Source organism: Patella vulgata, chromosome 4 (assembly GCF_932274485.2).
Source record: "Patella vulgata chromosome 4, xgPatVulg1.2, whole genome shotgun sequence".
Taxonomy (NCBI): Eukaryota; Metazoa; Mollusca; class Gastropoda; family Patellidae; genus Patella; species Patella vulgata.
Genome location: NC_065882.2, coordinates 2,834,414 through 2,860,373, shown reverse-complemented (window position 1 = coordinate 2,860,373; position 25,960 = coordinate 2,834,414). Strand labels below are relative to the sequence as shown.

The following is a 25,960-nucleotide window of genomic DNA, read 5'->3' as shown; positions in this document are numbered from 1 at the left end:
TAAATAACGATAAGAGTTATGTCCCTTTATTTTTGGTAAAAATGTCCAACAAGAAATTTTTTGAAATCCCATCACTGGTTACATGTGACTCAATACTCTGTAATTTATTTGCATATATGTTACATGTGACTCAATACTTTGTAATTGAAATATGTATTGAAATTTTACCCTGTGATACTTGTACCATTTATGACTATGTCTCGACAAAATGCCCGCTGGACACCTTGTGGCTGTCCAAGATGGAATTGGGATTCTTCTTATAGAGTTCACATTTAACGCATGAATTTGTTGCTCACATTCAATTCTTAGTTAATCCTAACATATGATTCATAAATTGAAATTGGAGCTTTGTTGTTACCTTGTATATTCAATAATCACACTAGTTCTTTGGTTACGCCCAATGTCTCTTTAAAGAGATCGAGAGAAAAGGGGGTTTAACGTCTACTCGACACAAACTAGGTCATTTCAGGACCAACACATGGTTCAATTTTATTTCAATAATTCGCTTGTGTGTTGGGGTCTTTAGCAGTGGGAGGAAACCGGAGGACCCGTAGAAAACCCATGAGGTTGGACAGACGACCCTACTCCTTGTCACGTACAACCGGGGAATCAAAACCACGCCAGTTGACTTAATGACAGACCTTATGAATCAGCGTGCATGTGCTAACCATTCAGCCCCCCCCCCCCCAAGTGTCTCTTTAAATGCTCATATTTTTACTTTTGTCACATATATACCCATGTCACCTATAATGTAAACTTGATTTAATACAATTATATTCTATTCATGTGAATACTTTTTCTATCAATAACTTGAAGTACTTCTGTTAACATGAAACCATTTTCTGAATGTCTTTATCAATTGAGTTAGATTTTAAAAGGTCTACCTTTTGTATAGTATTGTATTGGATGTATAAAACATGGTCATTAAATTCTTATCTAACTACAGCATGTAAATATATAATACTGTCTACAAACATCTCTGTAGACAAGTACATGTACCTTATATAACATAATAAACACTCTGTTCCTAGGGGATACCAATCCTTAATAAATGATCTGTTCCTAGGGGATAGCAATCCTTGATAAAAGCTCTAGTCCTAGGAGATAGCAATCCTTAATAAACACTCTGTTCCTAGGAGATGGCAATCCTTAATAAATGATCTGTTCCTAGGGGATAGCAATCCTTAATAAACACTCTGTTCCTAGGGGATAGCAATCCTTAATAAATGCTCTGTTCCTAGGAGATAGCAATCCTTAATAAACACTCTGTTCCTAGGGGATAGCAATCCTTAATAAACACTCTGTTCCTAGGGGATAGCAATCCTTAATAAATGCTCTGTTCCTAGGAGATAGCAATCCTTAATAAACACTCTGTTCCGAGGGAATAGCAATCCTTAATAAATGCTCTGTTCCTAGGGAATAGCAATCTTTAATAAATGCTCTGTTCCTAGGGAATAGCAATCCTTAATAAATGCTATGTTCCTAAGGGATAGCAATTCTTTAAGAATAAGTGGTGTTTCCACTTAGGGATATCTGTCCAAAAATGGTTCAATTCAGTTCAGTATTTACAATTTCACAACTCTAGTTATACTCTGCAAACCAGTGCTACCTATTCACCTTGGATAAAATCTTTTGATGAACCTTTTTTATTCAGATTGAATCCAAGCCAGGATATTATCTGCCATTTAGGTTTTGTTTCTTGAAATAAATGGGGGCAGGGTGGGTGTGGATATTGCCGAATGGTTAGCGAGCGTGTGTATCATGAGGTCTGTCATTGAGTCAACTGACGTGGTTTCGATTCCCTAGTTGTATGTGACAAGAGTAGGGTCACCTGTCCAGGTGGACATTGAACCTCATTTCTCTTTCTTTGTCTCTTGAAACAAAAGTTAGATAATCAATTTAAGCATATTTTCACAGGGATTAAGCTTTTAATAATCTGTAGTGATAAACTACACCTATTCTTACACTTAATAAAGTTAGCAGGTGGATTTTTTAAATCAAGTATGGTATTATGAAATGGGTATTAGACTTTTAACTAGTCTCTATTTAGTCTGGTGTGAACAGCTTGTATAGACAAGACCTGCACCTCTCGATGTGTCATTTATCAGTCCGAGGGTCTTTTCACCGAATGGTAGATAGAATAGGTGGAGAATCTATTTACTGCTATTATAATCACATGTGCAAGCTCATGCTTTCTCTATACCCACAATCTTCTGTTATTGTTGTCAGACAATATCTGTGAGTTGTACAGGTCAAAGGTTATGAAATATTAGTATACACCTTTTACTTATAATGTACGATATACACACAACCTGGTGTCAATTCCTGCCTTTAAATATTTTTACATGTTTAATCGTGGACCTTATATTATATGGTTTAATAAACTATCGAATTTTTCGACCTTTTTATTTGTCGATGGATAATAATTGTTCTTATTTAAACAGGGGGGTTGGATAGCTGAATGGTTAGCATGTGCGCGCTGTATCATAAAGTCTGTCATTGTGTCAACTGACGTGGTTTTGATTCCCTGGTTGTATGTGACAAGGAGTAGGGTCGCCTGTCCAACCTCGTGGGTTTTCCCCGAGTCCTCCGGTTTGCTCCCACTGCTAATTGGGGTTAAAGGTTATGAAATATTAGTATACACCTTTTACTTATAATGTACGATATATACACAACCTGGTGTCAATTCCTGCCTTTAAATATTTTTACATGTTTAATCGTGGACCTTATATTATACGGTTTAATAAACTATCAAATTTTTCGACCTTTTTATTTGTCGATGGGTAATAATTGTTCTTATTTAAACAGGGGGGTTGGATGGCTGAATGGTTAACACGTGCACGCTGTATCATATAATCTGTCATTGAGTCAACTGGCAAGGTTTCGATTCCCCGGTTGTATGTGACAAAGAGTAGGGTCGCCTGTCCAACCTGGTGGGTTTTCCCCCGAGTCCTCCAGTTTCCTCCCACTGCTAAAGACCCCTACGCGCAAGCGAATTGGGGAAATAAAATTGAACCATATGTTAGTCCCAAAATGACCTGGTTTGTGTCGAGTGGATGTTAAACTCCATTTCTCCCTCTCTCTAATCTGAACAGATTTGAATAATGTAAACATAACCACTTGAATAACTTTACATATGTAGCAATACGAGATACATACGATATAAGATACGATTGCCCACAGGGGAAAAAAAAATGTTAAGAATCAAGAATGAATTATTTCTATAAATGAGGGAGTTATTTGAAAAGGGATTATCCATTTCTTTTGAAGCACGTCGAATGATTGACTTTACAGATATTTTTATGCTCGGTCGCTTATACCTACATATAATATTACATAGGGACATGATAGTAGTAATGAAAAGTTTCAATAACGTAAATCTCTCGAAGAATAGAGCGGGTAACTCTGACTAACTCATATTTGAATAATGTTCAACCCAATCAAGATATGTATACAATACCCTGACCTTTTAGTCGTATAACACTTACAGACCAATTTTTTTCCACAAATGAAAATGTTTAATCAATTATCTGTTATTGGATGGTGTGAAAATTGATTCTGATCAGGAACGAAAGGTTAGATCAGATTCTGACCCCTCCTCAAAACATAACTCTTTCTGGGTAAATAATAAAACATTATACTGTAAAAAAATTCTACAAATGAGACAAGAATCACAAGATTCGTAATTTGTTATAGATTGTTTTTAGCCCTTTGTAAAGATATGTTTTAGTAGCGAGAGAGAGAAATGGGGTTTAACGTCCACTTGACACAAACCAGGTCATTTTGATACTAACATATGGTTCTATTTCATTTCAATAATTCGCTCGCGCTTAGGGGTCTTTAGCAGTGGGAGGAAAACCTGGCGAAAACCCAAGAGGTTGGGCAGGCGACCCAACTCCTTGTCACACACAACCGGGGAATCGAAACCACGCCAGTTGACTAAATGACAGACCTTATGATACAACATACATGCGCTATCGCCCACCCAATCCCCCTGTTTTAGTAGCACGGATGGAAATGATTAAAGTTGAATTATGTAAAAGCTAAATTTGTCTGTTGCAGATCTTTTTTCTGGCCTCAGTTATTAGATAAATTATTAATTAGACATTTATTCACATGACAATTGTCCATGATAAAATCTCTAGAACATCATGTGGCTGAGATATTAAATGTATTATACATTGAGTGCCATATCTTTCTTAAATATTAAAATGGAAAACAGGGACTTCATGTATCGTCATAGCAACGATACTTGACAATCAAGACTATTTACGTTATTTCTTCAAACTTCAAACATTTATAACTTTGCTCAGAATATAGTAATTTGACTGAAATTATCAATATATTCATTTTTCATTATCATTTCATTTATCTACCTTGAAAATATTATAGCAAGAATGGCTAGCTCTTTATCTAAATCTTACATAATGTATCTTTAATATTGGATTGTGTGAAAATTGACTCGGATCCAGACTGAAAAGGTTATACAAGGTTTTGACCCCCAAAAACATAACTATAGCTGTTTGTGTAATAATACTTAACACTGTGAAAACTTGTGTTCATGTGGTAATGTTATGCTAAACATCTCGTAGGTAAATATACATGTCGTAGATTGAGACTAAACACCATCATCCACCCATTTTATTAGGTTGAGAACAAACACAAAGGAACTCTGTAAAATGTTGCATCCTTGTTGTGTATGTTGATAACAATGACATTGCCATGTGTAAAACATTTCTTGGCTAAATTTTGAATTCTGATATTGTATAATGTGCTCCAAGATACACTTATCATGTTGTCATATCCTGTTATATGAAAATCAATCTTTGGACAATATTTCAAATGACAAGTTCATGACCATCTTTTTTTGTTTTTTTCCTCTTTTTTTTTTTAAAAACTGAAACTATACTGTTTTGTGTTTAAATCTTTGGACAATATTTGAAATGGCAATTCTAAAACTACTGTTTTGTGTTGAAATATTTGGATAATATTTGAAATGGCAATTTTATGACTAGCTTTTTTTTTATTAAAAAAAATGCTGAAATTGTACTGTTTTGTGTAGAAATCTCTGCACTGGAAGTTTGAAATCATTTTTACCATGTGGTGCAAGCGTTCTCTTCTTTTTCCTTTCACTTCTCTTGTTGTTGACGAAATGAAATAAAATGGGGTTTAATGTCCTACTGTTCTGCTCCGAACTGGGCTAATGAAGACGGGCATACGCCATACAGTGTGCTATGAGGGAAATTTTGCCCGGACAGCAGCACTATGGCCTTATATCGAATTCCAACTGTCAAGGGATCTTTTACGTGCACACCAATGTGTACACAGGACCTCGGTTTTTCATCCCAACCTAATGACTAGACAGCTGGTCTTGTCAGGCCCTCCGTCCTGCATGACTGCATTGGAATGAAATTTCTCGGCTAATGTAGGGATGGAACACTCGACCTCCAGGCTAGCGAGCCAGTGTCTTACCCACTTAGCCACCGTGATCCCCCAATTTGATGAAGCTCACTGAATACCACGGGGTTGTGTTAGAGTTCAATTTATTACGACCAAATTTTAAAAAGAGTGTAGTCTACTGTTAATTATTTTATGACAATATTCAAGTTGAAATTAAATTTTCATGAGAATCTTATATTTTGTCAAATTAATAACCAATTTAAAATTGTATGTTAAAAAGAAAATTTGAAATTCACAGTTAGAAAATATATAACAATCTGAATTTCAGGGTTGGGCAACAATCTCAACTTCCGGGTTGGGTGTCCGTGCAGAAAGTAGGATGTTAAACCCCATTTCATTTTTTTTTTAAAAAAAAGTCTGGTGTCATTGTTGACCATCCCCTTTATGTTTTTTAACGCAACAGTGTATAATGCATTGCCTGTTTTCATACATGTAGATTTAGCAGTCTTTTTTTCAACATCAGGGGTTAGGTGGCCGAATGGTTAACGCGTATGTGTTGTATCAGAAGGTCTGTCATTGATTCAAGTGGTGTGGTTTCAATTCCCTGGTTGTCAAACAAGGAGTAGGGTCACCTGTCCAACCTAGTGGGTTTTCTCAGGATCCTCCTTTTTCCTCCCACATCTAATTAAAGATCACATAACCGAAATATTGAACCATATTTTATTCCCGAACCGACCTAGTTTGTACCGACCTAGTTTGTGCGGAGTGGCCGTTAAACCATATATCTCTCTCTCTCTCTTTCTCTCTCTCTCTTTCTCTCTCTCTCTCTCTCTCTGTTTCAACATTTCTTTATTCTCACTGAAAAAAAACTCTGTTACAGTTTATTTCAATCATTCTTGATTTCATTGCCGCTTAGGATACCATAAAATTATGATTATTTTTATACAGCAGTCAATTGTTTCAAGGTTTTTATCCAAGATATTTTTGAACTGAGCTGCTTATTGTTTGTGGTTTGTCTGTTGATGTGTCTGTGTCAAACCTATCCTCCTCCCGGGTCTCCCAGGTCATGCTGTGAGTTGATTATTATCATGGAATTGATTAGAAACACAAGGTTGCATTAATGTTATTGTTGTTTCATGCATTCTCGATAATTGGTTGTATAAATCACGACATGTCTTCCTGTTCAACACCTTGTTTGTCCGTGCAGTTGCATGGTAATTATATCCTTAATTAACACAATACCCTTTCTGTAGAGGTTTAAATTTGTTGATGATAGAAAGAGGGTTGGCGACAGGGATTCTCCTTGTGTGACTTAACTCTCACTAATAGGATTTGAGTGAAGAGATAAACCAAGCATATAAACCAATCATTGTGTTAGTTCTTCCATTTATCCTTTTACTTCAAGTGGCAACAGTTACTCCATTTATCTACTTTTACTTTATTTATCTACTTTCATTTTCCGCTAGACTAGATTAAATCGATGATTTCTTTGTTTAGATTTAATGGGTAAAATGCTAAGTTTTATACTTAGATATACTTGAGACAGGCACATGACATAAGACGAGTCTAGATTTAATGGGCTATATGCAAAGTTTATCCTTTTAAAATGTCTTAAGCATATATTTAATCAGGGTCAAAAATAAATTGTTCATTTCCTTGGATTTTATGTATTGATTTTTTTTTTGTGGAATGATAATCTGTCTTTGTTAAAAAAGTTTATGTCAATAAATTTAATCAAACTTGTGTTCCACTGTCAAAATTTAAACTAAAATAAGTAAACAAGCTGACTTTCGCTTTTCTTTTGAAATAGAAATTTAATCATATCTAGGTGTGGTAGTTACCCGACAATGTCAGGCACTAATGAACTTGGTACTAGACATTTATTATAAAGATTGTTAAAATCACTGTTAGTTAAAGCAGGACAAAAAGCCAGAATTTTTGCCTGATCAGGTCTGTCACAGATGCCTTATATCAAATCAACCCAATTCAATACTTTATTTTGATTTAAAGATGCATTATGTTTGAGCTAACTTTGACTATAGCCGGTCTTTATTTTGGCCTGAAATGTAATATGAATTATTAATTAGACATTTATTAACCTAACAAGCCTATAATGAACTCTCTAGGTCATTGGATGACTGAGATTCAAATGGATTAAAACACCAACAAGATTTAAAAATTTAATGATAAAATTAATAAGCATTAGTCTTGATTGTCAAGTACCATTGCTACAATAATAAATAGTCTCGATTGTCAAGTACCATTGCTACAATAATAAATAGTCTCGATTGTCAAGTACCGTTACTATGATAATAAATAGTCTCGATTGTCAAGTGCCATTGCTACAATAATAAATAGTCTCGATTGTCAAATACCGTTACTATGATAATAAATAGTCTCGATTGTCAAGTACCATTGCTACAATAATAAATAGTCTTGATTGTCAAGTACCGTTACTATGATAATAAATAGTCTGGATTGTCAAGTACCATTGCTACAATAATAAATAGTCTCGATTGTCAAGTACCGTTACTATGATAATAAATAGTCTCGATTGTCAAGTACCATTGCTACAATAATAAATAGTCTCGATTGTCAAGTACCGTTACTATGATAATAAATAGTCTTGATTGTCAAGTACCATTGCTACAATAATAAATAGTCTCGATTGTCAAGTACCGTTACTATGATAATAAATAGTCTCGATTGTCAAGTACCATTGCTAAAATAATAAATAGTCTCGATTGTCAAGTACCGTTACTATGATAATAAACAATCTACGCTACATCTTCCAACACCATTAACTTCTCTCAGAATAAAGTAATTTGTTCAATATATTCATTTTTTATTATCTATTTTGAACCTTTTATAGCAAGAACGTCCAGCCAGCTCATTATCTAAATCTTACATAATGCATCTTTAATTCAAAGTTTAGCCCCTTTATATATACCAAGTGACAAGACACATAATGTTCATCATAACAGAAACACAAGATCAGACATCTATAGGGGAAGTTTGAGACAGTCGCATTTATGACAAATATTTTGTTAACATTTTCACATCCTCCTTTTAGTTTGGTTTTGTCTACTTAATGTGATTTATAGTCTGGGTTTTTTTTGTCTGGATTTTGTGCTATCATTTCTTATTCTGCATACATAGATCCTTCTACTTCATTCCTCAAGAATAGATCTCTGATCTAAATGGCCGCCATATCCAAAAATTAGTATACTGTTTTGTAATGTGGTTCCACTTCGTTCCACATCTGTCATACGCACAAAGACTAAATAAATTTTTTCAATTCTATTAAATGGAAGCAGAATATATACTCAACAAAATTCTCGAAGTATACTTAGTGATTTTGACTAAAATCGTTGATTTATGTCTTAAAATGTCTGTCAACTAGCTTAGTGACTGTTCTCAAGCGGAGCTAACTGTACACAGACAGCCTAAGTTTAGTATGATCACTTCTTTGAGTAATGAATTCTTTCAAAAAAGTTTTCAAAAACATCTTTAGATCTTGTATTTTCTGAATGAGACGTTTTAAAACTGATATTGATATACTTTGTATGTAGATGTATTTTTTTGTGAAGGAATTAATTGGTATGATTTTTTGAAGAGAAGGATTAACAATATTGACATTATTTTGAATGTAAGTTTTTTTTGGATGAAAGAATTAGTTTTGTATGGGTTTTTGAAGTGAGTTAATAAGGTAATACGAGCTTATCTATTGTATATATATATATGTATTGATATCTGTCATTGTCGAATCAACTAGTTAGTTTAAGTGGTGTTACATGATATAGACAAGATGTAAGCTGTATCTATAGTATTTTCAACAAGTTGTCCTGTGGAGTCATTATCTATCAGATTGACTAGGAATATTTTGTTTTGTCCTTTATGTTGGCTATGAATAGTTGAGTTTTTGTTTATTTTTTTTTCAAGCTTAGGGGATGCCAATTTGATTTTCTGTGAAATGACATTGGGTTTAACGTCCTGCTGTTCTGCTCCGAACGGAGCTAATAAAGACGTTGTGATTTTATGTTCTTAGGGTCTTGATAAATAGCCACATAAATCACATGAAAGATTTTTGTTTAACATTTCAAAACTTAAAAATTTGGAATTAAAAGCTTTTGAATATGGGATCCTAAAATTTATGACATAATGAATATTTTAAAATCAGTACACAAGTTGCGTATTTCTATGGTTTTGGGCGCCATTTGTAATGAACAAAGACAAACATACCCTACAAGACAATGCGGAAGTATTTAGCAATGGCTAATGCAAAAACAACAAAATAATATTTTTTTAAAAATGTGTAGATTGGACTAATCAGGCATAAACAACTGTTGTTCAGTTTGGACTGTTCATATATTTCACTGAACATAATTGATTAGAAATTACAATATTTTGTTTAAAAATTGAATATACATCACTTTACATACATTCATATTACATTAATTACATTTATAATATGTGCTTTTGGACCCATTTTCATCTATTTTCAGGTTCCAAAGATTAGAGCCCTTGGCAGTTGGAATTCAATGAACATTAGGTGAAAATGCTGCTGTTCATTATATTAGCCATTAAGATAAAAATGACCATGTGCTTAGTCTCAAAATATTTTACTCCAACTTTTATGTCATCTTTCTAAAGTCATAAATTTTCTCTTTACAGCCTCGGAAGAACAAAGAGATCACAGTAGTGTCCATTCGCTGATAACAGTGAACACCTGATTGTTTAGGTAAATATTTTATTTTCTTGTGTTTTAAAGATACATTATGGGAGATTCGATAACGGGTTGGCACTTCTCACTATAATAGTTAAAAACTAGATTATGTAAAGGCAATTTGGTGAAAATTTCATTCAAATTTATCCACTGTGAACCGAGAACTAAGCGATTGAAATTTCCGCCTAGCCTCGATCATCATTACTAAAGTCAGTACGATAAATAGCATAGTCTCGATTATCCATTTAATCGTTAAATCGTGAAGGAAAGTTATGCAGTAAATCGGCTCATAATCCACTAAAGATCACAGGCTAGCGATGCCATCTAGAGTTGATTATGGTCTAGATAGGTTAATTAATGTCTAATTAATAATTTAGATAACATTTCAGGCCTAAAGAAAGACCTGCAATAGACAGATTTAGCTCTTGCATAATGTATGTTTTAAAGAATGGAACAGAGTTTTAATAGCTTTGTATTAATGGGGGGGTTGGATGGCCGAATGGTTAGCGCATGTGCATTGTATCATAAGGTCTGTCATTGAGTCAACTGGTTAGGTTTTGAATTCCCTGTTGTATGGGACAAGGAGTAGGATTGCCTGTCCAACCTAATGGGTTTCTCCACGGTCCCCGGTTTCCTCCCACTGCTAAAGACCCCTATGTGCAAGCAAATTATTGAAATAAAATTGAACCATGTGTTAGTCCCAAAATGACTTAGTTTGTGTCAAGTGGACGTTCAACCCCATTTCTCTCTCTCTCTCTCCCGCTTTGTATTTATAAATACAAGTAGCATTTTTAACTTGAATACTCTACCTAACCAACCGTAAAATGACTTCTGTCAAAAACAAGATAGGTCAGCATGATAGGGTAATTGCGACAGATGGATGAGTTAGTCAACCATAAACTTGAGAGATGGATCACAAGCTAATATCTTGATTCTCTAATAGAGTTTTACATTAACAAGTAGATGTTCATTTCTACATGGGTATGATTTCCTCATTGCTAGCTGTAAAATTCATGTGCGAAGAGATTTCAATCTATCTCATTAGCCAAAGGGGTTTCATGTCATTGCTTCTGTCGTCTGACAGGTGGACAAAATTTACGATTTTGACTATTTCTTCAGAGCCTTAGAAATAATTTCAACCATAATGAATTTGAAGAATTTCCTTACTTGAGGGGCACATGGATTGACAGAAATCTTCAAAAGAAACAAAGAAAAATGTTTAAATCTGATTATACGTGGATTTGTAGTGGAAACTAGAAACAAATTTTGAATAGGCCACAATACTTTGAACTTCTGTTGAAATTTTGCGTCTTATTTCTTAGGGGAAAAGGCTAATTTATGATACAGCGCACACATGCTAACCATTCAGCCATCTCCCCCCCCCCCCCAAACACACACACACACAACGCTTTGAACTTCACTTAAAATTTTGCATCTTATTTCTTATTTGCACTGTTCAATAGCGTTTAGTTCCCTATTTGCATCATTAGGTCGGTCATTGAGTCAGTTGGCGTGGTTTCAAATCCCCACTTGTATGTGTAGGATCACCTGTCCTCTCTGGTGGGTTTTCTCCAGGTGATCGGTTTCCTTCCACTGTACTGTTAAAGACCCCCTACATGCAAGTGAATTAATGAAATAAAACTGAACCATATGTTAGTCCCAAAATGACCTAGTTTGTGTCATGTGGCCATTAAACCCCGCCTCTCTCTCTCTCTCTCTCCCTGTCTCTTAATCTTTTGTGATGATGGAAAACAAATAAGATATTATTTTATTTCACCGGGCGTGTAAATTTATATCTTTGACCAACTGTTGTGATTACCAAATTATAATAATTTTCGATTGATAAGATCTTAAACTGAAATAACAGCCCCTCAAACATGTGAATTAGGCAGAACTATCTTAAAACAAATAAAGCTTGATAATTTGTTTTATTTCCAAATTTTATTTTGTTTTTGAACATAATTCCAACAAAAAATATTGTAATCGCATTCTGCATAGCATTGCATGCTTCTTCAATTCATTTCATGAGATTTTTGCATGTTAGAAAATTTATGTAGCTTGTCTGTTTGCCAATGCACTTGAAATATTTAAGAACTGGGACATCTGAGTGGTAAACTCCTTTTATATAACCACATTTAAGTCTGCCAGGAATAGTGCTGGGTATTGCTACGGAAGTCACAACACTGGTGGCAAAAGGGCCCTTTTCTCCATATCAGGTTTTTTCCCCCGGATTCAGTGTTTTCTTTTGGTTTTCTTTCGAATAGGAGACTGCCTCCTCTGACACCTGTGCTATAAACCGCTTCGGGGTAGTTTATTGGCAAATGAATTAGAATTTCTGCATCATCAATGATGGCTGTGCTGTAAACATTTAGTTATGTATTATAAACATCCTCAAGGAAGGGGGGTGGTGGATGGCCGAATGGTTAGCACGTGCATGCTCTATCATAAGGTCTGTCATAAGGAGTTGGGTGGCTTAACCAACCTGATGGTTTTTCTCTGGGTCCTCCGGTTTCCTCCCACTGATAACAACCCCTACATGCAAGCGAATTATTGAAATAAAATTGGACCATGTGTTAGTCCCGAAATTACCTAGTTTGTGTCAAGTGGAGTTAAACTCTCTCTCTCTCTCTCTCTCTCTCCCTCTCTCTCTCTCTCAAGTTGAGGAATCTTCTATGACTAAATATCAGACATTCTCAACCCTCAACACTACTTATATTTTATTATATGTAATAAATATTTTATTAACTTCATTAATAAACACTCAGATATAAATTACCAATCGTAATTGTAATGAATTTAAAGTGTTTGACATTCTTGAATCTAGTACAGCCTTATGTATAAGTCATGTATATATAAGCTGGTGATTAAAATGAAGTCATCATTATCTGTATGGTTTAACCAGTTGCTGTACTCTCTATAAATACCTCCATCCTCAATTAACCACCCACATGTCTTAAACAACTGCCAGAAATTACACAGCCATCAATTTAACACCAGAGTTAGTTCATCATGACATTTCTTTAGTAAATTAAATTGTTCACCAGATATAATGGCTACGATTGTTTATGTTAGAGGAAGATAGGAATAATTAAGAGACAGTAAAATGTTTAAAACAATCAGGAAACACAAATGCCAGCACCACCACAAATCATCTTGGTAGAGCTGACCTTTTTGGGATGACACGCGTTTACCTGGAGTGTTGGGAGGATTTTAAAACATGCTTTCGTGCAGTGTGTATAATGTGTGAAGCAAATGCTAAAATAATGCGGCAAGAATTTAGTGAAAAATCTGTAAAAATTTGTCAGTAATGTGAGAGTTGAGGTTGGTTTATTGAATATGGTGTAGTGTGTATCCTCAGAGACAAGTAGTCAAGAGCTGCAAATATTAGACAGTAATTGTAAAACAACTACATTATTTGTTTCCAGTAATGTCCAACGCCAGGGATATTCTCTGGGTTCCTCTGGTTTCCTTACACAGACCCTGACGTACCTGTTGTCAAGTGGACCTTAAAACCACCCCTCTCTCTCTCTCTCTCTCTCTCTCTCTCTCTCTTTGGATTTTCTCAAGTTCTTCTAGTTTCCTTCCACGGATCCCTATGTGCATGCAAATAATAGAAATAAAATTAAACCATATGTTAGTCCCGAAATGACCTCTTCATTGTCAAGTGGATCTAAAACCATCTCACTCTCCCTCTTAACTGCACAAGCGAATTATTGAAATAAAATGACCGGGTTTGTGTAGTGGAGGTAACCCTCCCTCTCTCTCTCTCTCTCTCTCCTCTCTCTCTCTCTCTCTTTCTTTCTTCAGTATTTACAACTTTTAGTCAGTATGTGTAGGTGAGATTTGAAATGAAATGAAGTAGGGTGGTCAAGATAGAGAAATTAAATTTCTCACTTTTTTTTTTCACCCAATGGGTTAATGAAAACAGGACTTCCATCAAAAATGACTATCTATGTGAACCCTCCAAGGCAAACAAAAAACTTCAACCCTGCTTTTAGGGAAAATATTGCCTGTCGTAGAATATAAGACCCATACCATCTAGAATTAAACAAAAAAGAAAAAAAAGCGTCTTTAACACTGAGATGGAGTATAAATAAAACAAACTGCCGACATCTTGCAAACCCAAGGGCCTAGTGGTCTAGAGTGTCGCGCTTCGATCACTAGCTGACAAGTCACCTCTGACTTGCATTCGTGGTTTTGATCCCTTCTGTGAGCGTATGTGGCATGGAGATAGGAGCGCCTTCTCAACCTCATGGGTTTACTCGGGGTACTCCGGTTTCCTCCCAGAGGAAAGACCCCTGAAAATAACACAACTTGTCTGAGATATCACCTTCGGTTAAACACTAAGAACAACATCAACAACTAAATGTTACTGTGTTTGATAACGATAAGAGAATACTTGCAACCCCAAAATTATTTCAATCATTGTTAATGTTAGTCTTAAATAAAACTATTATCTTGATTTATGGGTATGTTTGAGTTTCAATTGACAAAATCCCCTAAATTTTGTGTGACTGACGTAAATAAATTCTATGTTAATCCCTTGTAGTTGTTAATTTCTATGAAGTAAGCTAAGTTGATACCCTATAGTGTTATTCTCTCGACAGGTCATCCATCATTCCTCAGGTAGCTTGTTGTACTGCTCCCTTATTATCAACATTGTTTATGTGATTAACTAAGGTAGCCATAATAGAATTCATAATTTTCCTGGGAATTCATTTTGACAGATGGAAACCCCTATTCTTCCATTCTTTTCCCTCCACCTGATACTTCTACAGAAGTTGATAAATTACGTTTTAGCGTTATGGATAAATCTTTTGAAGACAAAGGCTAAAGTCGCATTGTGTTGCCTTCCCCTGAGTGTGTATTGCGTGTGGATGCCATTATTAGAGAAGTCATCATTGTTGGCTATTCATTAGGTCTCTAATTGCGGTAATCTGGTGACATCAATCAAGATTTGATATAGTGTTAATAATGAGTAGTGGACTGTATGTTCACCATATTAAATTAGGGGTTGTCAAGTGTAAGACCTGTGAATTATCCTTGTACCTGTATTGATGTATATGTAAACTTATATTATCATCTTCCCAAAGCAAGGGGGCCATTATATTATTAATAGACTTAAACCCTTGCTCTGTGGTTCAATCGCATACATTAAATTTGCTTGATGGCCACAGAACTAATGACCAATGAAATTGTTGCATTTGCGATCAGTATAAGGGAAGATAACTCTTCAGTGGTTAAATAATCGAAGGCAAAAATAAGACGAATCATATTGCTTTCAGTTCGTAACATAATCGCGTAGAATTCTGTTGTGGTCCAGATCAAGACATCTCAATTTGTTTTCCTGGCGAAAATAAAATCTTGTTGATATTGACTAGTTCACAGATGGGAGTCGTGTACGTAAAATTTTGAATGAATTAAGAATACGATTATAATTTACTTGGCTATATAAGAAAACAGAATTTCGTTAATGGAGAAGGGTATTTTTTACAACTGACGAGCTCTAATTGAGAAGTGTACTAAACAGGATTAGAGTGAAGTTAAAAGTGTTCACCATGATTGTTTTCAGGTGCATGAGTGCTTTTGCATCTTTTCTTTAAGCCTGTATGCTTGCCACTTCTAGAACAACCAGTTAAAGACAATCTGATTAACTTACAGATCTATTTTTCGTTTCGTTTTTTTTATACTTTCGATAGCCTACACTACATGAACATCTGACCGGTCATTGCGATAGGTCATGTCAAAGGTCATACGAGCACCTTTTGACCCTATGACATCAGATATTTAATTAACCAATCAGCATTGATGTTACTAGCGGATTACCCACAGTTCTGTGCAAAACACGCCTAAAGCTCGCCGTAACAGACCGTTTCATTGGTTAAGACCTCACACTATTCAGAACATGTCAATGATAACAACTCTTCCAGATCCTAGTATAGTAAAGACAAGTAAAACGAAATTTTGAACTATAAACAACGAAACGAAATGGGATCTGTGTTTTAATCAGATTGAGTTAAAGATACATTATGAGAGATTAGATAAAGAGCTGGCAGTTCTAACTATAATAGTTAACAACTAGATAATGTAAAGGGAATATGCTGAAATTTTCAGTCAAATTGCTCCACTCTGAACTGAGATATTAGCTTTAGGATTTTAAGCTTAGCCTTGATTATCATTACTAAAGTCGGTACGATTAAAAAAAGTAGCCTCGATTATCATTACTAAAGTCGGTACGATTAAAAAAAGTAGCCTCGATTATCATTACTAAAGTCGGTACGATTAAAAAAAGTAGCCTCGATTATCATTACTAAAGTCGGTACGATAAAAAAAAGTAGTCTCGATTATCCATTTTTTGATTTAATCATCAATGAGCCATTGAGCAGCAGATTGGATTCAAATACAATGAAAATCCGACACATAAGATGACATCGCGAGTTGATTATGGTTTGGATAAGTTAATTAATGTCTAATAAATAATTTAGATAACATTTCGGGCCTAAAGAAAGGCCTGCAATAGGCAGATTTAGCTATATTTAACCCTTATTCTGTGGTTGTATCACATGGTTTGAGTTAAATACCTGGTTTGGGAGGATGGTATTTTATATATTCAACTATAAAAGACGTTTGAAGTCGTGTCATTTTCTAATAAATAAAAACAATTTTTTATGCTGAATTATCTTCTGGGAGTTGAGGTATGCTAAAGTTACGTCTTTCCATAACCTGACCATTAATAACGGCAGCACCTGTTACTTGTAGGTGGTAACTATCTAAGATATTTTCCTTTTGTGGACAAATACTTTAAATATTTGCATGGATATTGAATATACCGTTAAGTGTAAGTTATGTATTAGATATTTATATTTGATATAAGATATTCTTCTTTTCCAGATTTACGATTATTCTTGTGACATTTTCAATACATTAATTGCCTTTGATGTGCTACAGGGGGTTGGATGGCTGAATCGTTAGCGCATGCGTGTTGTATCATAAGGTCTGTCATTGAGTCAACAGGTGTGGTTTCAATTCCCTGGTTATACGTGACAAGGACAGGGTTGCCTGTCCAACCTCGTGGGTTTTCTCTGGGTCCTACGGTTTCCTCCCACTGGTAAAGACGCCAAGGCGCAAGTGAATTAGTGAAATAATTTTGAACCATATGTTAGTCCCGAAATGACCTAGTTTGTGCCATCTCTCTCTTTCTCTCTCTCTCTCTTTCTCTCTCTCTCTTTAATCTGCTACATTTAGATAATTTTAACCATTACTACGCCACAGTGGCTGCATCAGTCATGGTTTAAACAAGGATTAGGTGGATTAAATTTAAACCGTGATAAAAATTTGAGACATTGACAATCGTAAGTGAAGAGGTAAAAGCAAAGATGTGTGAACAAATAAGCCACACGGTGGGAGAAGTTTTTTGTAAGAGGTGGTAGGCCTATTAAAGGGTTATGAAATGGTATAAATGTGTATTCAGGAAGGTGTAAGATATGAAGATTAATGCGATACTGTCGACTATATGTCATTACAAATATTACTAGCATGAATACAGATTTAACCAACCATGGAATTTGAAGAGTTGAAAACACTAGCATTTATGATACTCAGTGAAATTCGAGATATTTATTGCCTTTAATGGGTCATCTTTTCATGGACTGGAATTCAAATAAAAAGCCTGTCATTTTCACAGAGACATCTTTTTAAATTTATTAAGATGAAAATTTAGTGATAAGAATATACCTTTTCGTGGTGGAGGATTTAAATAATAGGCCTGTCGTTTTCTTTTTGAAGGCTTTTTATGTTTGATAAGATGAAAATACAGTGATATTCTATTGAAATTGAAAGCTTATAATGAAATATTTTATGTAGCAAAAGAAGAAGACATGTCATTGCATTATTACTACAGACAGACTCGGTGACCTGCTGTAAATAGCTAGGGCGTGGTTCCCCCTTGTCAGTGATGCAGGACGGAGGACCTGACAAGGACAGCTGTCTAGTCATTCGGATGAGACGAAAAACCGAGGTCCCGTGTTCACATTGGTATGCACGTAAAAGATCCCTTGATAGTTAAACCCCATTTCATTTCATTTGTAAATAGGTAGAATAATTTGAATGAAGCCAAGTCTTTTGGTATGTTTGTGTTTATTTATCGGAAAGATCCAATCCAATTAAGTGGCTAGTTTTTATCACAGATGAAATATCAGTGATAAAATAGATTTAAAAACAGTTCGTGTAAGATATTTGATATGTTTAAATAATGCAGGTATGTGACTTCGGTTTTTCCTCCGATTTTCATACCAGATTAATGAAGATAAGTTTTTATGTCCCTCAAAAATTCTAGGGAATAAAAATTTTGGAAATTATGAAGTAGTACATCTTGCATGTCAACAATATGGTTAAAGTAACTGAATGTGGTCCATATTTCATGCACCTTAATGTAGATCAACAAATAAAAAGGGGTGGGGGGTGATGGCCGAATGGTTAGCACATGCGCGTTGTATCATAAGGCCTGTCATTGAGTCAACTGGCGTAGGAGTCTTTAGCAGTGGGAGGAAACTGAAGGACCCAGAGAAAACCCACGAGATTGAACAAGCGATCCTACTCCTTGTCACGTACAACCGGGAAATCGAAACCACGTGAGTTGACTCAATGACAGAACGTGCACGCTGTATCATAAGGTCTGTCATTAAGTCAACTGGCGTGGTTTCCAATCCCTGGTTGTATGTGACAAGGAGTAGGGTCGCCTGTCCAACCTTTTGGGATTCCTCCGGGTCCTCCGGTTTCCTTCCACTGCTAAAGACCCCTATGCGCAAGCGAATTATTGAAATAAAATTGAACCATATGTTTGTCCCGAAATGACCTAGTTTATGTCGAGTGGACCTCATTTCTCTCCCTCTCTCAATGACAGACATTATGATACAGTAAAACTTGGTGACATTATCATTTGTAAAGTAACACTTCTCCTACTTATATTCTGTATATTTCATCACCACCACTTAAAGTTAACAATGTTTATTGATAATATTAGTTAAGTGGTTTCACCTCAGTATAATCTATTAGATTTTACCCAACCGTGGTTTCTTATTTCACATATTTCGTCGTACTGTTGAATACAAATTTTTACCAAATTATACTATAATTTGAATGGTTGTTGCGTGCGAAGGTGAACAAAAATTGATCGTTTATTCGGGTTGAGAGCACAGAAATGAAATGCTTTGATAAAAAGCTGTCAGAGCCCTATTTTGATTTTTTTTTACACAGCTATGGTAGTTATATCTCCTATAAATAGTCAATATTATATTAATTTTGTCATATATTTATCGTGACGCTGTATCCCATTAATTCGTTATCTGAAGAAAGCGTATATAATTTTCACTACGGAAATATCGCAACATTCTGTTTTAGTTCAGTTAGTTCAGTAAATTTGTTATCAACTTATGTATTGCTTCTCATGTTTGAATGATTTTCTTTTAAAACCGAAATTAATTTTTTGATCTGAAATCGTTTGCAATTTTCACTTCAAGGAGTTGGTAATGAAATTGTCTTTAGCTGACTTATTCTCTTTAAAATTACTCCCTTTTAATCTTGACTAGTTTTTCTATAAACCTTTAAATTAATTTAATATCTGAAAGCGTATCAAAATGAAATGACATTCCATTAGTTTAATTTTAAGATTTATTGATCAGGTAAATTAAAATGAATTTTCTTTTCAACCTGTGTTTTCCTTTTCCTATTTGATGTTTGAACTGATTTATTAACTAAAAATATATAATTTATGATCTGAAAGAGAATTGTTGGATGGCTGAATGGTTTGCAAGCGCGCGCTGTATCATAAAATATGTCATTGAGCCAACTGGCTTTTCGATTCCCCGGTTGTACGTGACGAGGAGTATGGTCACCTGTCCAACCTCGTGGGGTTTTTCCAGGTCCTCCGGGTTTCCTACCTCTACTAAAAGACCTGTACGCTCATGTGAACTATTGAAATAAAATTGAACCATATGTTAGTCCCAAAATGACCTAGTTTGTGTCGAGTGGACGTTAAACCCATCCCTCTCTCTCTGATCTGAAATAAAGCGTAAGACTGAAATATAAGTTGATGTTTTAATGTCCGAGCACTCTAGTTTTATAAGAGTAGTTAGTACGTTGGAGACGAGACATGGTAAATAGTTAAATTAAATAAAATGAGAATAAACGAGAAGACAGGATAGTAATTAGAATTCTAGTCAAGTCTCTCTCCGTGTTATTAAGTATATTCTATGTTAACTTATCTTTATAAAAATTGATAAAACATGAAACCTCAACAATAATTATCATAGTCTCTCCTGTAGTAACAATAAACTAAGATAGGTCAAAAGGAGAAATATACCAGAAAGATATCGTATAATCACAAATACCCAAATCAAAAAATGTTATCTACGAATTATTCAAATCTCAAATCGAATATTAAGCGCGTGTGTGTGTGAAATAGCTTTATTTAACGTCCGCTTCCACTGAAGTGATATCACAGACAACGAATATTAAGTCAAGCGTTGTGGTTTTTATTCCCCGGTTGTACATGACAAGGAGTAGGTCCAACCTCGTGAGTTTTCTCTGGGTCCTCCTGTATCCTCCAACTGCTAAAGACCCCAACGCACAAGCGAATTATTGAAATGAAATTGAACCATATGTTAGTCCCGAAATGACCTTGTTTGTGTTGAGTGGGCGTCAACATAATAAGTGTGGTCTATAAACTATGTTTTTTTATCGTACCGACTTTAGTAATGATGATCGCTGCTAGACCCAAAATTCAATCGCTAAATTCTCGGTTCAGAGTGGATCAATTTGACTGAAATTTTCAGCAAATTCCCTGTACATTATGTAGCTAGTCTTTTTTAAAGTTGCTTCTGAAATGTTTTCCTGTTAATTTATTCGGATTTATTAGCAAAGTTAAGAGTTACTTCCCATTACCAGATTATCAGAGAAAAATGTTGAAATTCCAGGATTGATGGCAATCAGTATCGATATTTGTGAACTAGAATCGAGCACCTTGACGATGATTGCCATTATACTTTAGTAGATAAAAATCTGTGGTTTTGAAAAGAGACTCGTTCTAAATCGGGACCGGCTTAGGAATGCTCATTATTGGACAACAAAACTGCGGTGGTTTAATCCATGTTAAGGTCGTGAATTATTTTAGTACGGTTTTATTGAATTTGTGTGTTATTCGTCTGGCGTGAAATTGTGCAATGATGTGTGTAAGCCTGAATAACATTCAAACAAAATGACTCCATCAAGATAGGCCGTTAAATCCGCAAAAATCACCAAAGGTTAAATAAAAGGACCAATAAAATGAGCTTATGAAATTCTTGGAGCGATCAAAGCATAAAGAGTGACTTGAGAACAATGTATTTACACTATACAATCATAAAGTTGATATTTGTTTAGGATTATTGAATCTTTTCTTATCTCTGTTATCATCTCATGTCACTTTCTCCATCGTATACATTGCAACATATATACATATTCGTGGAGTGGGGGTAATTCGTTGTTAGAACACAGGACTCTTCAGACTAGAATCTCTTTGGCTCAAATAGTAAAATGTCACTTTCACCAGGAAAATATTAAAAAGTCATTATCACCCTAACAGTCTTACCAGGAAAATATTAAAGAGTCATTATCACTCTCACAGTCTCACTAGGAAAATATTAAAGAGTCTTTATCACTCTCACAGTTTCACCAGGAAAAATATTAAAAGAGTCATTATCACTCTCACAGTCTTACCAGGAAAATATTAAAGACTATTATCACTCTCACAGTCTCACCAGAAAAATAAATGTAACTAATTCTGGATAATTCAGTGTGGTTAGTGACTTAGCCTACATTTATTTTCGGCAAGCTGACTAATTCAGGTATTACAGACATCTAGATACGGTGGGGGGTGTATATAACTACATACATGAAAACATGAGTTAAAATTTGCGATAAATTTAACAAGTTAAACAATATTTGATCAAGTGAGAACAATATTTTGGCACGTGTTTAAAATATGTTGAAAACAAAGTCTGTGATGGCCCTCTCTCCGCACCAGGTGGGATTGTTGTTATTTTTGATGTTTGGAAGAATTGGAAGTACAGATCCTGTACAGTAACATGGTTAGAATTGTTTCAGGTTGTCTGATCGAACCAGCAACTTGATTTTATTAAAGGTCTTCGCTAAAATAAATCTTTCTACCAGCTAAAACACGTGAAAATACGAAAACAGACACATTCATTACATAGATGACTTGTGTTAAAGCATGTCTGTTAAATAAATTTGGCCGACTGTACATTTTCCAATTTCTATTTTTACCTCCAAAACGGCAGGTTGTCAATTACTTGTCTTGTGTTTGATTTAATTTTTTCACAAAAGCTTTGAAATCAATTATGTGCCCATTTTACACAGTCTAGATTCTTGATTCAAACCTGGTTCGCTGTTCCATTTGCATATATTTTGTGTTATAGTGCAGAGATGAAAAATGAAATGAAATGGGGGTTTAGCATCCAACTTATCCGAACCAACCGGGGTAGTGAAGGAGGGCATACGCCATGCATTCTGCTATATGCACATCTATCACTGTGACCTGGGGATCATCCAATCTTGTGTATCTAGCACTAATTTCTTTCATATTTGTTTAATATCAAATTTTTGTTTAAAAAATTCGTAAAAATCATTTAAAATTGCCCCAAATCATCTATTTTGTACTTGTGTCCAGTTTAAATCTGACTGATTAATTTTGATAATGAGTGTCCAATTTACAAGTATTTAATTTCCTGACCACTGTTCAAAAATTAATCATTATACATCAATAATCAATTGGGTTGTTTATTTTTCAACAGTGATCGAGAAATTAAACGCTTGTAAATTTGACACTCGTTATAAAATTCAGTGGTCAGCTTTAAACTGGACACAAGTACAAATTAGATGAGTTTAGATGAATTTACGTGATTTTAAACAAATTTTAAATGAGGCCTAATAATATTGCTTGGAAAATGCCTACTCTTCATGAGATTCCCACTGTCAAGGGTTCTGTTACAGGCACGTTAACAAGTATGTGGAGTTCCATCTGCGCAAATATCCCTATCTGTGGAGTGGAGGTTGGATGGTCAAATGGTTAGCACATGCGCGTTATATCATAAGGTCTATCATTGAGTCAATGGGAATGGTTTCAATTACCCACTTGTATGTGACAAGGAGTAGGGTCGCCAGTTCAACCTTGTGGGTTTCCTCCAGGCCCTCCTGTTTACTCCCACTGCTAAAGATCCCTACACGCAAGTGAATTATGGAAATAAAATTGAACCATATGTTATATGTTAGCCCCGAAATGACCTAGTTTGTATGAATGGATGTTACCCCCCCCCCTCTCTCTCTCTCTCTCTCTCTCTCAGATCTGTGTACTGTTAAAAGATTTGCATCCTAGTTACAAATCCTGCTGTTCCCTATGAGGAAAGATTTCTTCTTAGTATGTTAGGGGCTATCACATCGTGTCAAAGGATTTAGTTTTGTATAATTCACCAGAGACAAACAAGCTTGATAAAGCCGAATAACAATAGATATTAAACAATGTTAATCTTCAAACGGGCCTAGGTTTAAGTCAACATTATCATCTTAAGTTGTTGATATATATTTTGCAGAAAATGATCAAATATAAAACATACATTATTCAAGAGCCAAATCTGCCTATTGCAGGTCTTTCTTTAGGCCTTAAATGTCATTTAAACTGTTAATTAGACATTTATTAACATGACAAAACCATAATCAACTCTCAATGTCATCGGATATCTCCGATATAAAAAAGATTAGAATGGTTCAGCCATATTTTGATTTAATTTAAAAATGGAGGAGCGAGACTTAGCTTCAAACAACCAGTACGGTGGTTGAAATTAATGCACATGCTTTGTCAAAGCTTCAAAGGTTAATATCTTCGCTCACAATAGAGTAATTTGAATGAAATTTTCAAATTATTAATTTTACGTTATCTGTTTTAGCAAGAATGGCTAGCTCTTTATCTAAATCTTACATAATGTATCTTTAAACCAAAAATCGCCCTTGATTACAATAAAAACAACTGTTACCAATAACTTTTACCAAGGACATTGTTTATTTTGCGAGGTATTTCAATGTTTTAGATTGATGTTTATAGTAGTTTGTTATGAGAGGGGCCTGTGGCAGACATCAATAATGATTTGACGTTGAGGGTATCGATCGGCTGGAATATTGAACGGGAAATATGCTCTTTGAACCCACGACAAGCGCACTTCATCGAACAATGGTCATTGTTAGAGTACTTGCCCTTGCTATTATTCTGATCAGGTTCGACAGCAAATAGAATCATCAACAAAAAATCCATTGCAACAATTTAGCCTTTAGCACATTCGACTCTCGTTGTACAAATATTAATTTAATTATACAAGATTTTATGATGTTTGTGATATTAACCATTAATATTTCATCTCGTTTCCAACAGATTAAAAATCATACAAGTTATAGTCATTGTTCTAATATATCATCTAGTTCTAAACAGATTAAGAGTCATACAACGATAGTCATTCTTATAATATTTCATCTAGTTAAGAGTCATACAAATAGTCATTCTTTTAAGATTTGCTGTTTTAGGTATTACCCAACCTTGTGGGTTTTCTCTGGGTCCTCCGGTTTCCTCCCACTGCTAAAGACACCTACGCACAAGTGAATTATTGAAATAAAATTGAACCATATGTTAGTCCCGAAATGACGTTTGTGTCAAATGTACGTTATACCCCATTTCTCTCTCTCTCTTTTAGATATTACATCTCTGAGAGTCTGCCATTGACAGCATTAAAATTCATACATTAAAAAAAACCAGAAGAGTATACGTCATTCTCTGAGTCCTCCGGTTTTCTCCCACTGCAAGGCAGTTATTGAAATAAAATTGAACCATATGTTAGTCCCAAAATGACTTATTTTTTTATCGAGTGGCCGTTAAACCCTATGTCCCTTTCTCTGATTTAGTATGTGAGGAAATGAAAGTGATATTTGCAAACGCCCATTTTTTTCCCCAGATTTGTTAATCTGACAAGATTTTAATTCTGATTAAATCTGACCTTTAATTTTCAATTGAAAAATCTTTTTGGGGTTTTATCAACGTTTTTTAAGCCGTTCATTAATTCTTACTTTAATGAAGTTTTTTAACGCAAGCATGAAGCGATTGTCAAACAGCAGATGGCTTGAAGTGTGTGGGGGACTTTAAATGACATTTTTTGTAGCGAAGTCTTAGAGGCTTGTCAATCAACGTTAACCCCCTGAATCAGTTCGCTCTCCTAGCTGACTTTAACTATTGAAATAATTTTTTAACTAAATAATTTGCATTTTAAGGGTGTTGCACTGCAATTATAATTACAAAGTCACATGACCTAAGCAATTAAAATTGCAAAGTCACATGACCTAAGGTTAAGCTCACGAATTCACAAGACGTAAGACTATCTTTTTCTTGTCTTTTTATTCCAGTTCATGAAGAGTAAAAGGAGTCGGAGTGTTAATTAAACAACGATGACATCAGTTCCCGTGGGGTTGACTAACGAATCAAGAATTTAAGTAGGTGAATTATAATTTTTTTTCTCTGATAAGTGATTTATGTACCTGACTAAAATCCCATCAGATTTACGCTTGATTTATGCTACATCTGGCTGTGTGACACAGAAGCGTGTCTTTATTGAACGAAATACATTTATTTCATCCACATTGAGGATAGATCACCGTATTCAGTTTTACTTCGATAGTTTAGCAAACTGTATTGATTTCTAAACACATTTTTTCTTTGTAGTCCTGAGTCTGAAATGATGTGGG

The 25,960-nt window shown here is 34.9% G+C and overlaps 1 long non-coding RNA gene across 1 annotated transcript in view; it reads left to right on the top strand.

Annotated features, from left to right (window-relative positions):
• Nucleotides 1-25,751, top strand: part of LOC130012412 (uncharacterized) — a 68,594-nt gene extending 42,843 nt beyond the window's left edge. Inside the window, exons 3-4 of the long non-coding RNA XR_008787823.1 lie at nucleotides 10,075-10,141; nucleotides 25,622-25,751. This is a non-coding gene — a long non-coding RNA (uncharacterized LOC130012412). The remainder of the gene's footprint in view (nucleotides 1-10,074; nucleotides 10,142-25,621) is intronic.
• The last annotated feature ends 209 nt before the right edge of the window (nucleotides 25,752-25,960 follow it).